At 39.4% G+C, this 15,000-nt stretch overlaps 1 long non-coding RNA gene across 4 annotated transcripts in view; it reads left to right on the top strand.

Annotated features, from left to right (window-relative positions):
- The first annotated feature begins 12,447 nt into the window (after window positions 1-12,447).
- The window catches only part of LOC307044163, a 3,685-nt gene continuing 1,132 nt past the window's right edge, over window positions 12,448-15,000 (top strand). The window contains exons 1-3 of one of the 4 annotated variants that reach the window (XR_013809547.1): window positions 12,448-12,829; window positions 13,928-13,992; window positions 14,943-15,000. The exon at window positions 14,943-15,000 is cut by the window's right edge and continues 974 nt beyond it. This is a non-coding gene — a long non-coding RNA (uncharacterized lncRNA). The other 3 variants (XR_013809546.1, XR_013809548.1, XR_013809549.1) reach the window with 3 other exon arrangements.

Below are 15,000 nucleotides of genomic sequence, written 5' to 3'. Positions count from 1 at the left end.
CAGAGCAACAGAAGAAGCACACTACATTATCACTTTCTCTTAGTGAAGCTTTTTATTAACTGCTTAACTCAAAATACAACGTTTGTATTGATTTGTTTAGTGAACTTTTTGGCGTTGCAGTTACAACTCTCCGCCAACAGATGGGGTTGCTGCAGCCCCCTCAGCACCCCCCCTTCCTGCGTCCCTGACATACACAAACTCTTAACACTCACGTTTTGCTTTGTGTACACGTCCACATAAAGTTACATGCACAGGTAGGAAGTAGTGGAGTACAAATACTTTGTTACTGTACTTAAGTACATTTTTCTGGTATCAGTACTTTACTCCACTACTTATCTTTCGGACTACTTTTTACTTCTACTTCTCACATGTTGAACCCAAATACCTGTACTTTCTACTTCTTACATGTTGAACACAAATACCTGTACTTTCTACTTCTTACATGTTGAACACAAATACCTGTACTTTCTACTTCTCACATGTTGAACACAAATACCTGTACTTTCTACTTCTTACATGTTGAACTCAAATACCTGTACTTTCTACTTCTTACATGTTGAACACAAATACCTGTACTTTCTACTTCTTACATGTTGAACACAAATACCTGTACTTTCTACTTCTTACATGTTGAACACAAATACCTGTACTTTCTACTTCTTACATGTTGAACACAAATACCTGTACTTTCTACTTCTTACATGTTGAACACAAATACCTGTACTTTCTACTTCTCACATGTTGAACTCAAATACCTGTACTTTCTACTTCTCACATGTTGAACCCAAATACCTGTACTTTCTACTTCTTACATGTTGAACACAAATACCTGTACTTTCTACTTCTTACATGTTGAACTCAAATACTTGTACTTTCTACTTCTTACATGTTGAACACAAATACCTGTACTTTCTACTTCTTACATGTTGAACTCAAATACCTGTACTTTCTACTTCTTACATGTTGAACTCAAATACCTGTACTTTCTACTTCTTATATGTTGAACTCAAATACTTGTACTTTCTACTTCTTACATGTTGAACTCAAATACCTGTACTTTCTACTTCTTACATGTTGAACTCAAATACCTGTACTTTCTACTTCTTACATGTTGAACTCAAATACCTGTACTTTCTACTTCTCACATGTTGAACTCAAATACCTGTACTTTCTACTTCTTACATGTTGAACACAAATACCTGTACTTTCTACTTCTCACATGTTGAACACAAATACCTGTACTTTCTACTTCTTACATGTTGAACTCAAATACCTGTACTTTCTACTTCTTACATGTTGAACACAAATACCTGTACTTTCTACTTCTTACATGTTGAACACAAATACCTGTACTTTCTACTTCTTACATGTTGAACTCAAATACCTGTACTTTCTACTTCTCACATGTTGAACCCAAATACCTGTACTTTCTACTTCTTACATGTTGAACTCAAATACTTGTACTTTCTACTTCTTACATGTTGAACACAAATACCTGTACTTTCTACTTCTTACATGTTGAACTCAAATACCTGTACTTTCTACTTCTTACATGTTGAACTCAAATACCTGTACTTTCTACTTCTTATATGTTGAACTCAAATACCTGTACTTTCTACTTCTTACATGTTGAACTCAAATACCTGTACTTTCTACTTCTTACATGTTGAACTCAAATACCTGTACTTTCTACTTCTTATATGTTGAACACAAATACCTGTACTTTCTACTTCTTACATGTTGAACACAAATACCTGTACTTTCTACTTCTTACATGTTGAACTCAAATACCTGTACTTTCTACTTCTTACATGTTGAACTCAAATACCTGTACTTTCTACTTCTTATATGTTGAACTCAAATACTTGTACTTTCTACTTCTTACATGTTGAACTCAAATACTTGTACTTTCTACTTCTTACATGTTGAACACAAATACCTGTACTTTCTACTTCTTACATGTTGAACTCAAATACCTGTACTTTCTACTTCTCACATGTTGAACACAAATACCTGTACTTTCTACTTCTTACATGTTGAACTCAAATACTTGTACTTTCTACTTCTTACATGTTGAACACAAATACCTGTACTTTCTACTTCTTACATGTTGAACTCAAATACCTGTACTTTCTACTTCTTACATGTTGAACACAAATACCTGTACTTTCTACTTCTTACATGTTGAACTCAAATACCTGTACTTTCTACTTCTCACATGTTGAACACAAATACCTGTACTTTCTACTTCTTACATGTTGAACACAAATACCTGTACTTTCTACTTCTTACATGTTGAACACAAATACCTGTACTTTCTACTTCTTACATGTTGAACACAAATACCTGTACTTTCTACTTCTCACATGTTGAACTCAAATACCTGTACTTTCTACTTCTTACATGTTGAACACAAATACCTGTACTTTCTACTTCTTACATGTTGAACTCAAATACCTGTACTTTCTACTTCTTACATGTTGAACTCAAATACCTGTACTTTCTACTTCTTACATGTTGAACTCAAATACCTGTACTTTCTACTTCTTACATGTTGAACACTAATACCTGTACTTTCTACTTCTTACATGTTGAACACAAATACCTGTACTTTCTACTTCTCACATGTTGAACACAAATACCTGTACTTTCTACTTCTCACATGTTGAACTCAAATACCTGTACTTTCTACTTCTTACATGTTGAACTCAAATACCTGTACTTTCTACTTCTTACATGTTGAACTCAAATACCTGTACTTTCTACTTCTTACATGTTGAACTCAAATACCTGTACTTTCTACTTCTCACATGTTGAACTCAAATACCTGTACTTTCTACTTCTTACATGTTGAACTCAAATACCTGTACTTTCTACTTCTTACATGTTGAACTCAAATACCTGTACTTTCTACTTCTTACATGTTGAACTCAAATACCTGTACTTTCTACTTCTCTCATTTTCCAAACAGGCTGGTTCCTTTAGTCTGAATGTGTGTTTGGTGGCGTGATCATTATTATTTAGAGTCATTGCGTGCCTATTGATTTGAACACGATCCGTGTATCCATCATTTCCTGGTCTTCTCTAAAGAAGAGGGACCAATGGAAACGTTGTCATGTTGCCGTTGGTCACCATGGAAACATTCATTAGCTAACAATGACATTATTGTTCTATTAATATAAAGGGAGGTCAGGTACTCTTTAAAACAGCTGCTAGTTATGGGTACTTTTTACTGAAGTACATTTCAAAGCCTCTTTACTTTGACTTGAGTAAAGAAGTTTAGTCAGTACTTCTACTTTCACCAGAGTATTTTTAAACATCAGTATCTGTACTTCTACCTGAGTAAAGCATGTGGGGGTTCACACGTTATAACACGAGACTCAGTAACTTGTGAGTTACTCTCTGGTGGGAATGGGAGGTTTTATTAAAGGGTGCAGACGCTCCGAGGACAGATGGTGGTCTTTGAGACAGGTTGTGGTGGGCCGCCCTCCCTCAGGGGTCAAGGTAAAAGCAAATAAGAGCTGAAAAAACAAGCAGAAACATCTACCAGCAGATTTCTGTTGTTTATTTTGCAGACGCTTTTTACATTTTTACAGTTGAGCTAATCACCTCATTTACATAAACCAGAGGAAGGTGACCTCAAGGATCCGTGTAGCGTAGCAAAATATAAGTTCTACAACTTTTCAATTTATTGTAATATTGTTATTATCACTACTGCCTCTCACATACTGTACAGTGTGTTCAATTACAAAGAAGACATGTATTTAATACCTTTAGTTACTTCACAGATGTGGATGAATGATGTGAAATATAATCAAGTGTTAAATCAGACTTTAGTTCCACCTGGAGTAAATCCACCAGCTACCCTGCAGTATACAAAGTCATTCAGACTAGCTGCACCTTTAGCAGCTTTGAGAACACTTTCATGATCAATCATTATAAAACATATCATATCTATTATTCTGAAATGGACCAATCTGCACAATGACTACTTTTACTGTCTTTCACTATATTTAGATGAGAATACTTTTCTACTTTCACTTGAGGAACATTTTGAATGAGGACTTTTACTGTAACAGAGTATTCCTACACTCTGGTACTTCTACTTTTACTCAAGTACAAGATCTGACTACTTCTACTTTTACTCAAGTACAAGATCTGAGTACTTCTACTTTTACTCAAGTACAAGATCTGAGTACTTCTACTTTTACTCAAGTAAAAGATCTGAGTACTTCTACTTTTACTCAAGTAAAAGATCTGAGTACTTCTACTTTAACTCAAGAACAAGATCTGAGTACTTCTACTTTTACTCAAGAACAAGATCTGAGTACTTCTACTTTTACTCAAGTACAAGATCTGAGTACTTCTACTTTTACTCAAGTAAAAGATCTGAGTACTTCTACTTTAACTCAAGAACAAGATCTGAGTACTTCTACTTTTACTCAAGAACAAGACCTGAGTACTTCTACTTTTACTCAAGTACAAGATCTGAGTATTTCTACTTTTACTCAAGAACAAGACCTGAGTACTTCTACTTTTACTCAAGTACAAGATCTGAGTACTTCAACTTTTACTCAAGTACAAGATCTGAGTACTTCTACTTTTACTCAAGAACAAGACCTGAGTACTTCTACTTTTACTCAAGTACAAGATCTGAGTACTTCTACTTTTACTATGTACAAGATCTGAGTACTTCTACTTTTACTCAAGTACAAGATCTGAGTACTTCTACTTTTGCTCAAGTACAAGATCTGAGTACTTTTACTTTTACTAAAGTACACGATCTGAGAACTTCTACTTTTACTCAAGTACTAGATCTGAGTACTTTTACTTTTGCTCAAGTACAAGATCTGAGTACTTTTACTTTTGCTCAAGTACAAGACCTGAGTACTTCTACTTTTACTCAAGAACAAGATCTGAGTACTTCTACTTTTACTCAAGAACAAGATCTGAGTACTTCTACTTTTACTCAAGAACAAGATCTGAGTACTTCTACTTTTACTCAAGAACAAGATCTGAGTACTTCTACTTTTACTCAAGAACAAGATCTGAGTACTTCTACTTTTACTCAAGAACAAGACCTGAGTACTTTTACTTTTGCTCAAGTACAAGACCTGAGTACTTCTACTTTTACTCAAGTACAAGCTCTGAGTACTTCTACTTTTACTCAAGAACAAGATCTGAGTACTTCTACTTTTACTCAAGAACAAGATCTGAGTACTTCTACTTTTACTCAAGAACAAGATCTGAGTACTTCTACTTTTACTCAAGAACAAGATCTGAGTACTTCTACTTTTACTCAAGAACAAGACCTGAGTACTTCTACTTTTACTCAAGTACAAGATCTGAGTACTTCTACTTTTACTCAAGTAAAAGATCTGAGTACTTCTACTTTTACTCAAGAACAAGATCTGAGTACTTCAACTTTTACTCAAGTACAAGATCTGAGTACTTCTACTTTTACTCAAGAACAAGACCTGAGTACTTCTACTTTTACTCAAGTACAAGATCTGAGTATTTCTACTTTTACTCAAGAACAAGACCTGAGTACTTCTACTTTTACTCAAGTACAAGATCTGAGTACTTCAACTTTTACTCAAGTACAAGATCTGAGTACTTCTACTTTTACTCAAGAACAAGACCTGAGTACTTCTACTTTTACTCAAGTACAAGATCTGAGTACTTCTACTTTTACTATGTACAAGATCTGAGTACTTCTACTTTTACTCAAGTACAAGATCTGAGTACTTCTACTTTTGCTCAAGTACAAGATCTGAGTACTTTTACTTTTACTAAAGTACACGATCTGAGAACTTCTACTTTTACTCAAGTACTAGATCTGAGTACTTTTACTTTTGCTCAAGTACAAGATCTGAGTACTTTTACTTTTGCTCAAGTACAAGATCTGAGTACTTCTACTTTTACTCAAGTACTAGATCTGAGTACTTCTACTTTTACTCAAGAACAAGATCTGAGTACTTCTACTTTTACTCAAGAACAAGATCTGAGTACTTCTACTTTTACTCAAGTACAAGATCTGAGTACTTCTACTTTTACTCAAGTACAAGATCTGAGTACTTCTACTTTTACTCAAGTACAAGATCTGAGTACTTCTACTTTTACTCAAGAACAAGATCTGAGTACTTCTACTTTTACTCAAGTACAAGACCTGAGTACTTCTACTTTTACTCAAGTACAAGATCTGAGTACTTCTACTTTTACTAAGTACAAGATCTGAGTACTTCTACTTTTAGTCAAGTACAAGATCTGAGTACTTCTACTTTTACTCAAGTACAAGACCTGAGTACTTCTACTTTTACTCAAGTACAAGATCTGAGTACTTCTACTTTTACTCAAGTACAAGACCTGAGTACTTCTACTTTTACTCAAGTACAAGATCTGAGTACTTCTACTTTTACTCAAGTACAAGATCTGAGTACTTCTACTTTTACTCAAGTACAAGATCTGAGTACTTCTACTTTTACTGAAGTACAACATCTGAGTACTTCTACTTTTACTCAAGTACAAGATCTGAGTACTTCTACTTTTACTCAAGTACAAGATCTGAGTACTTCTACTTTTACTCAAGTACAAGATCTGAGTACTTCTACTTTTACTAAGTACAAGATCTGAGTACTTCTACTTTTACTCAAGTACAAGACCTGAGTACTTCTACTTTTACTCAAGTACAAGACCTGAGTACTTCTACTTTTACTCAAGTACAAGATCTGAGTACTTCTACTTTTACTCAAGTACAAGATCTGAGTACTTCTACTTTTACTCAAGTACAAGACCTGAGTACTTCTACTTTTACTCAAGTACAAGACCTGAGTACTTCTACTTTTACTCAAGTACAAGACCTGAGTACTTCTACTTTTACCCAAGAACAAGATCTGAGTACTTCTACTTTTACCCAAGAACAATATCTGAGTACTTCTACTTTTACCCAGGAACAAGAAAGACAAGTACATATTTATTTTGGTTATATTTTTCTTTTAGTATTTTTCTCGTCACACTGTTGAAACGATGGTCCTTGAAATGATTTGAACATTTACACATCGGGCCTTTTAGTTAGAAAAGGTTGATAACACACACGTTTAGAGCAGAAACACACTCTCGTGAAAGCAAGAGCCTTGAGATGGAATAAAAATATAAATGAAATAAACCTTGAATATTTTAGCTCCACAGTAAAAACTTCTCTCAATCACAAAGAAAGGCCTCAGTTTGAGAAAGTTGTCTTTGTGGGACTCACACTAAAGCAACAAACGAATAATTATGAAAAACTGTGGGGCGAGTGTTACATAGTGATGTCACTATCTTACGGGGGGAGATTGGGAGAGAAGGAGGAGGGAATAAAGAATAGCATGAAGGAAGTTCATTAGGACAAAAAGGAGGAATGAAAGAAGGGAGGAAATTAGGAAGTACGCAAGGGAACGGGGAAGGATACGATACGATAAGAAGTGATTTATTGATCTCTAATTATGGAAATGTTTGTGTTGCAGCAGCGTAAAAAGACAAGGCATTGTACATCAGAGAAATTAAAAGACTAGAAATAAACAATCCAAAATGTAAACATCTAAAATAGAAATAAAATAGCGTTAAGAAAGTAGAAAATATAAATGTTCAAATACAATTTACATTAAGAAAATATAAATCAGGAAAGTAATGAGGAAGGAAAGAAGGAGGTGAATAAAGATGGAAGTAGGGAGGAAATGATTGGGACCTTTTAATAAAGAAGCTGCATCTCGCCTCCTGGCCTAAAGTGGATATCATAACACTGCCCGTCTCCGCCCGTCACTCTCCTCCTCTGCTGCTGAAACCCTGATTCATGCATTCATCACTTCACGACTCCACTACTGCAACAGCATCCTCTACGGCATACTATCCAACCTCCTCAATGAACTCCATCCAGAACTCTGCTGCCCCCCTCCTCACCCACACCCGCTCCCCAGACCACATCACTCCCTTCCTCCAGAACCTCCACTGGCTCCCCGTCCGTCAAAGAATCCACTTCAAAGTCCTCCTCATTACTCACAAAGCCCTCAACAACCAGGCCCCCCCCTACCTCACAGACCTGCTGCACCACCACCCCCCTTCCCCCTACCTCACAGACCTGCTGCACCACCACCCCTTCCCCCTACCTCACAGACCTGCTGCACCACCACACCCCTTCCCCCTGCCTCCGCTCATCAGAAGCCAACCTCCTATCCATCCCCACCCGCACCAATCACCGGACCTGGGGGGACAGAGCCTTCTCCGTCGCTGCCCCCTCCCTCTGGAACTCACTCCCACAACCCATCAGAGACTGCACCGACCTCACCACCTTCAAAAAACTCACAAAAACTCACTTCTTCAATCTGGCTTTTCATGTGTGATTGTTTTTGTATTATTTGATTTTTAACTTTAACTATATATTTATTTGTTGTTCCTTTCTTCTCTTCTCTTTTCTTTTCTCTTCTCTATTATCTGTAAAGCGTCTTTGAGCACCTGTAAAAGCGCTAACAAATTAAATCTATTATTATTATTATTATTATTTATATCACATGTAATATGGATCACTGCTGCCCCCTGCTGGCAGGAGGAAGAACTGCATCCTCTATTAAAACCTGATGCCCCCAGGAACACCGGGCATGTTCCCAAAGCTCCAATAACCCACTGAAAGAGCCTCAAGACAAACATAAATAAAACCTATCCAATAAACAACTTGAGCAAAATGTAATGAACCCTCAATACCTGAACAGACAATGTCTTCATAGCACCAACGTGGCTTAAAAGTGAATCAGAGATTTGCTTGTAAAAAGTTCCACTCTAGCAAGATCGCCTTCTCTACTTTCCTCTTTGTTTTTCCAAGGTCTCCTATCAGGCAAAAGTCACTCCTTGATGTCTCCTCTACATCACCATGTGTCCCCGGAGTGTCAAGAGACTCACAAAGTGATGTCTCCTCTACATCACCATGTGTCCCCGGAGTTTCAAGAGACTCACAAAGTGATGTCTCCTCTACATCACCATGTGTCCCCGGAGTTTCAAGAGACTCACAAAGTGATGTCTCCTCTACATCACCATGTGTCCCCAGAGTCTCAAGAGACTCACAAAGTGATGTCTCCTCTACATCACCATGTGTCCTCGGAGTTTCAAGAGACTCACAAAGTGATGTCTCCTCTACATCACCATGTGTCCCCGGCGTGTCAAGAGACTCACAAAGTGATGTCTCCTCTACATCACCATGTGTCCCCGGAGTGTCAAGAGACTCACTAAGTGATGTCTCCTCTACATCACCATGTGTCCCCGGTGTGTCAGGAGACTCACAAAGTGATGTCTCCTCTACATCACCATGTGTCCCCGGAGTGTCAAGAGACTCACAAAGTGATGTCTCCTCTACATCACCATGTGTCCCCGGTGTCTCCCCGGCGTGTCAAGAGACTCACAAAGTGATGTCTCCTCTACATCACCATGTGTCCCCGTTGTGTCAGGAGACTCACTAAGTTATGTCTCCTCTACATCACCATGTGTCCCCAGTGTGTCCCCGGTGTGTCAGGAGACTCACAAAGTGATGTCTCCTCTACATCACCATGTGTCCCCGGAGTGTCAAGAGACTCACAAAGTGATGTCTCCTCTACATCACCACGTGTCCCCGGAGTGTCAAGAGACTCACAAAGTGATGTCTCCTCTACATCACCACGTGTCCCCGGAGTGTCAGGAGACTCACAAAGTGATGTCTCCTCTACATCACCATGTGTCCCCGGAGTGTCACGAGACTCACTAAGTGATGTCTCCTCTACATCACCATGTGTCCCCGGTGTGTCCCCGGCGTGTCAAGAGACTCACAAAGTGATGTCTCCTCTACATCACCATGTGTCCCCGGAGTGTCAAGAGACTCACAAAGTGATGTCTCCTCTACATCACCATGTGTCCCCGGTGTGTCCCCGGCGTGTCAAGAGACTCACAAAGTGATGTCTCCTCTACATCACCATGTGTCCCCGGTGTATCCCGGCGTGTCAAGAGACTCACAAAGTGATGTCTCTTCTACATCACCATGTGTCCCCGGTGTGTCAGGAGACTCACAAAGTGATGTCTTCTCTACATCACCATGTGTCCCCGGTGTGTCAGGAGACTCACAAAGTGATGTCTTCTCTACATCACCACGTCTCCCCGGTGTGTCCCCGGTGTGTCCCCGGTCTGTCAGGAGACTCACAAAGTGATGTCTCCTCTACATCACCATGTGTCCCCGGTGTGTCAGGAGACTCACTAAGTGATGTCTCCTCTACATCACCATGTGTCCCCGGAGTCTCAAGAGACTCACAAAGTGATGTCTCCTCTAAATCACCATGTGTCCCCGGAATGTCAAGAGACTCACAAAGTGATGTCTCCTCTACATCACCATGTGTCCCCGGTGTGTCAAGAGACTCACAAAGTGATGTCTCCTCTACATCACCATGTGTCCCCGGTGTGTCAGGAGACTCACAAAGTGATGTCTCCTCTACATCACCATGTGTCCCCGGAGTGTCAAGAGACTCACAAAGTGATGTCTCCTCTACATCACCATGTGTCCCCGGAGTGTCAAGAAACTCACAAAGTGATGTCTCCTCTACATCACCATGTGTCCCCGGTGTGTCAGGAGACTCACAAAGTGATGTCTCCTCTACATCACCATGTGTCCCCGGAGTCTCAAGAGACTCACAAAGTGATGTCTCCTCTAAATCACCATGTGTCCCCGGAATGTCAAGAGACTCACAAAGTGATGTCTCCTCTACATCACCATGTGTCCCCGGTGTGTCAAGAAACTCACAAAGTGATGTCTCCTCTACATCACCATGTGTCCCCGGTGTGTCCCCGGTGTGTCAAGAGACTCACAAAGTGATGTCTCCTCTACATCACCATGTGTCCCCGGTGTGTCAAGAAACTCACAAAGTGATGTCTCCTCTACATCACCATGTGTCCCCGGTGTGTCCCCGGCGTGTCAAGAGACTCACAAAGTGATGTCTCCTCTACATCACCATGTGTCCCCGGAGTGTCAAGAGACTCACAAAGTGATGTCTCCTCTACATCACCATGTGTCCCCGGAGTGTCAAGAGACTCACAAAGTGATGTCTCCTCTACATCACCATGTGTCCCCGGTGTGTCCCCGGCGTGTCAAGAGACTCACAAAGTGATGTCTCCTCTACATCACCATGTGTCCCCGGTGTGTCAGGAGACTCACTAAGTGATGTCTCCTCTACATCACCATGTGTCCCCGGTGTGTCAGGAGACTCACTAAGTGATGTCTTTTCTATATCACCACGTCTCCCCGGTGTGTCCCCGGTGTGTCCCCGGTCTGTCAGGAGACTCACAAAGTGATGTCTCCTCTACATCACCATGTGTCCCCGGTCTGTCCCCGGTGTGTCAGGAGACTCACAAAGTGATGTCTCTTCTACATCACCATGTGTCCCCGGTGTGTCAGGAGACTCACAAAGTGATGTCTTCTCTACATCACCACGTGTCCCCGGTGTGTCAGTAGACTCACAAAGTGATGTCTTCTCTACATCACCACGTGTCCCCGGTGTGTCAGGAGACTCACAAAGTGATGTCTTCTCTACATCACCACGTGTCCCCGGTGTGTCAGTAGACTCACTAAGTGATGTCTTCTCTACATCACCATGTGTCCCCGGTGTGTCAGGAGACTCACAAAGTGATGTCTTCTCTACATCACCACGTGTCCCCGGAGTGTCAGGAGACTCACAAAGTGATGTCTTCTCTACATCACCACGTGTCCCCGGTGTGTCAGTAGACTCACTAAGTGATGTCTCCTCACTACAACATAGATGCAAGCCTGTACAGGTAGAGTTATTTAAACCATAAATGTGTGGGTTGGGTTCTGGAGGTGTGGTTACAGCATTGTGCTTGGTTGGCGTGGCCTGCTGTGCCTGGTGGTGGGGCCCAATGTGATATCTTTTCATGGGGCCCAAAATCCCTGGCGGTGCCCCTGATATCAGCACCCTATCTGGTCTGACCTCTTCAACCCACTGGAATCCTATTATTACAGCCAGCATTTCTGCTATACTGATAATTGATCTGACGCTCTTTTTGAAATCCATATTTTAAAGTCTGGGATATATATACCAACTCCAACACACTCTTCCTTGTTCTTAGAACCATCTGTGTATATTTTGAGGTAATTGTGATAATTATTGACTTAATTGCACCTATACACAACCGTAACGCTTTATATTGTAATCTATCCATTTTTAGTAATGACGTTTTTGCTGCTGCTGCATAATATTATACACCCGTAATCCAGAGTTGTCCTCATAATTGCCCTATAGATGTAAGTTAGTACCTGTTTGTCTGCCCCTCACATCTTGCCATCGCTCTTAATAGGTTCAAAACTTTTTGGGATTTTGTTTCCAAATGTTTAATATGGGTTTTCCTTGTACATTTACTATCTAACCATAGCCCCAGATATTTAAATTCATTGACCTCATTCCATATGATGTAAGCTTCTCAGTCTCCATCTTGCGTTTATTTGTAAATGTCATGAAGCAAGATGTGCTTGCTGACAGTTTGAAACCCCAGTTGTAAGACCACTTCTCCACTTCCTTTAGAGCTTTGCCTATCTTCTCAAACACATATGGAACATTTCTTCCCCTTATCCATATGTCCCCGTCATCTGCATACACCGCAGATTTGCTGCATCCGTCCAACTTAGTCAATATGTCATTTATCATAATGTTAAATAATTTCGGGCTGATTGAACTCCCTTGGGGAATACCATTTCCTGCCCTCTGGCCATACACGCCAGGGATTTTGGGCCCCATGAACATATATCACATTGGTACGAGCACATGTGATACTGGTAAGGATAAACTAATTTTAATATATATATATATATATATATATATATATATATATATATATATATATATATATATATATATATATATATATAATATAATTTCACATACCGAAACGTTAACGCTTGTCTCAGTATATCTTCCGTTGACTCTGGCTGTGGCCCTTACCGGCTGTTGATAGCCCTTATAAGCTAACGCTAGCATGCTTTATTCAGACATTAGCTTTAGCCTTTAGCCCGCTTGGAGTTATGGGTGGCTAACGTTACTACAGTCCGGTAGCTCAGTTAAGAAAATGTAACGTTATTTATGGGAAACGTTAGCCTACGTGTATCTGGCCGTGACTCCGACTGAGTAGGCCGTAAAAGCTTGCGCTAATGTTTAGCATGCGCTAACGTTTAGCATGCGCTAACGTTTAGCATGCTTTTTTCAGACCACGCATTATCCAGTGAAGAACACTCAGCAGAGCATATATTTCTCAACACAACATTAACTGTAACGTTAAATGTTCTTAACTGAGCTTGTGGACTGTAAAAAGACTACCCACCCATGACTCCAATTCGACTAAAGGCTAAAGTCAATGTCTGAATAAAGCATGCTAGCGTTAGCGCTAGCGGCCTACCAGCATGAGTCATGGCCAGATTCAAAGGTAGATCGACTCAGACAAACATTAAGTATCAACTTGACCTTTTCTTAACTGAGGCTTGGTGGCCTGTAAACAGTATGAACAGGCGGGCTGCGTGTTTTCTAGTGTAAATAAATAGATAAGACTATGAATTTGTATTTATTACCAGAGTAGAACTTCTGGTGTTAAACGTCAATTTAAGGACCGAGTAAGTGGGCTTCTTTCATATTGACGAGCGACTTATATTTTTATTTTCGAGTTCAATTGATAAAGATATTGTAAATGTAACTTTACAACATTGTGTTATATATTTTTACATCACCAAAATGTTGACCAGTGTCCTAAAATAAAGTATAGGCTTTGAGTAACGAATGTAAGTTTAATGTTTGATATATTTTGAATGTCAATGATCTTCTTGTAGCTTAGACACTTTGATGGCTAATTAAAGACTAATGAAAGCTTTCTCTTTACACTTCAGGGAAGCAGCCTTCTATTCCTACTGTTCTACCCATGTGGATGGTCCTTTGATGGGCATTGCTTGTGGTAAGTTAAAAAAAGATTAAAGAAAAATTCATGAGGGTATGAATTTGTAAATGTTATGTTTTCTGGTTGCTCATACAAAACAAATCATTACGGAGCTTTCAATACTCACAAATGGAGGAAGCATACCCCACATACACTTAATGATTTAAAGCCTGGAATTGTTGATGGGTATGATGTTTTAGAATCATTTGAAACGGGTACTACTGATCAGTTGAAAGATGATTTGCCATCTGAAGAACTTCCTGATAAAGAATCAACAGTTTGGACAGACATTGAATTCAAACTTGCCTCAGTGCTACTTAAATTAGAAAATGATTTTCTTGTATCAAGTGCAGCTGTGAATGAGCTTCTAGAAGAGCTGCAATATGTAATTGGTACTGCCTCTGTGCCAGTTACCCAAAAGACTATAATCCACTTCTTACAAGATCGCAATTGCCAAGTTGATGAATCAGTTGTGAAAGAGTTGGCCACTGAACTTTGCACTTCAAATCCCATTCAAGCTACAATAGGAAACGGTGGAATTCACGGAAACAATCCAGATGATTGTTATCAAGAATAAGCTGCTTTTCATCGTCAGAAATCTGAGTGCATGGTATAGGGAACATTACAGAGCCTATGAACTGAAACTGCGTCCTACAAAGAAGGTGGAACTTCTTGACTCAAATGAACTGACTGATCCATACCTATTGGCTGACTATACAGTTTGGGGAATGCGGCTAATAACTCTTAAAAGATACATTCAAGTGTAAGGTCAGAATGAGTATATATATATATATATATATATATATATATATATATATATATATATATATATATATATATATGAACTTTGTATGTAATACTTTGTAAAGTATAACACAATGCAATTTGACAAGAAAGAATGTATTGAGTGTACACCTGCATTTCATTAGTTCCCTCTTCACATCTCTCTATTTCTCTCTTTCTCTTAGAGCGCCATGGCTGATATTGGACCACCTGTTCGATTGCTGATCATCTTGAACGACCACA

Source organism: Notothenia rossii (assembly GCF_949606895.1).
Source record: "Notothenia rossii genome assembly, chromosome: 6".
Taxonomy (NCBI): Eukaryota; Metazoa; Chordata; class Actinopteri; order Perciformes; family Nototheniidae; genus Notothenia; species Notothenia rossii.
The sequence above is the reverse complement of the archived record's forward strand: the minus strand, read 5'-3'. Positions and strand labels throughout refer to the sequence as shown.